A 1,435-nucleotide genomic window follows, 5' to 3' on the forward strand; every position below is an offset into this window, starting at 1 on the left:
TTCCCCCACCAGGGATTGAACCTGGGTTCCCTGCAGTAAAAGTGCCGAGTCCTAACCACTGGACTATGAAGGAATTCCCAGGGAGAATCATTTTTTACTGTATTTTCTTTGAATTTTTTTCCTTGGCATTATTTGAATTTTAAATTGTGTGCATTATTCTATATCCAGAGAAGTACATATTTCCATGGAAGTATGGATACACAGATATTGTATATCCAGAGAAGTATGGATATATAGGTGCTCATTGTACTCTTATCTCTACTTTTCTGTACATTTGAATGTTTTATAATAAAAAACAAAAAATTTGGGGACTTCCCTGGTGGCTCAGACAGTAAGGAATCTGCCTGCAATGCAGGAGACCTAGGTTCAATCCCTAGGTTGGGAAGATCCCCTGGAGAAGGGAATAGCTACCCACTCCAGTATTCTTGCCTGGAAAATTCCATGGACAAAGGAGCCTAGCAGGCTACAGTCCAGAAAAGTCCCTCTGGCTGCCCTGTGGAAAACTGTTAGGAGACTAGGAGTTCGGTAGGAGCCTAGTCAATCTAGAGGCCACTTGGAAAGCTCTGGGTGTGTGACCTGGGACCCAAGGTAAAACATGTATTCCAGGAACACATCTGAGGTGGAACAGCCCAAACCCTAAAGACCACTGTTTTAACAAATATTTATCAAACATGAGCATGCATCATTGTGTTGAGAAATGGTGTATGAGGCGGGGCTTAATTCCAGCTCAGCCACTCTCTATCTGACCTCTCTATGCCTCAGCTTTTTCATCTGTAAAATGAGATTACTAATTACCTCCTATTTAAACAATTTTTAATACTTATTTATTTGTCTACATCAGGTTTTAGTTGCAGCAAATAGGATCTTTCACTGTGGTTTGCTGATTCACGTGCCCCGCCTTCGGCATGTGGGATCTTAGTTCCCCGACCAGGGGTCCAACCCACATCCCCTGCATTGGAAGGCAGATTCTTAACTGCTGGGCCATTAGGGAAGTACCCCAAAGTTTTTGTTTTTTATTATAAAATGTTCAAATGTACAGAAAAGTAGAGATAAGTATAATAAACACCCATATACCACTATCCCAGATTTAACCGTCTTTAATATTTTGCCATATTTGTTTCACTTAATTGTCATCTAATTGAATTTTTAAAGTAGAGCATAGACATCATCAAATTTTACCTCTAATGATTTGTTATGCCCCAAAATGACTTTTTTCTCCTACAGGAACCACAACGTTATTATCATATCTCACAAAAGTAACAATAATTCTTTACATCATCTAATCCTCAGTTCATATTGGCCTAAAGGTCACCAAAATGTATTTTACTGATCTCTTTTTTCAAATTGGGTTCCAGTCACGATCAATAGACATTGTTCTCAGGGTCTTCCCATAAGGGTGAAATGAATCCATAATCATGAAGTTCTTAGATGGTTC

At 39.3% G+C, this 1,435-nt stretch overlaps 1 non-coding gene across 1 annotated transcript; it reads right to left on the reverse strand.

The window, feature by feature from the left end:
• Positions 1-73, reverse strand: TRNAK-UUU (transfer RNA lysine (anticodon UUU)). The gene has a single exon. It is a non-coding gene; the product is annotated as a tRNA-Lys (tRNA).
• Positions 74-1,435: the final 1,362 nt, after the last annotated feature.

Source organism: Bos mutus, chromosome 21, assembly GCF_027580195.1.
Source record: "Bos mutus isolate GX-2022 chromosome 21, NWIPB_WYAK_1.1, whole genome shotgun sequence".
Taxonomy (NCBI): domain Eukaryota; kingdom Metazoa; phylum Chordata; class Mammalia; order Artiodactyla; family Bovidae; genus Bos; species Bos mutus.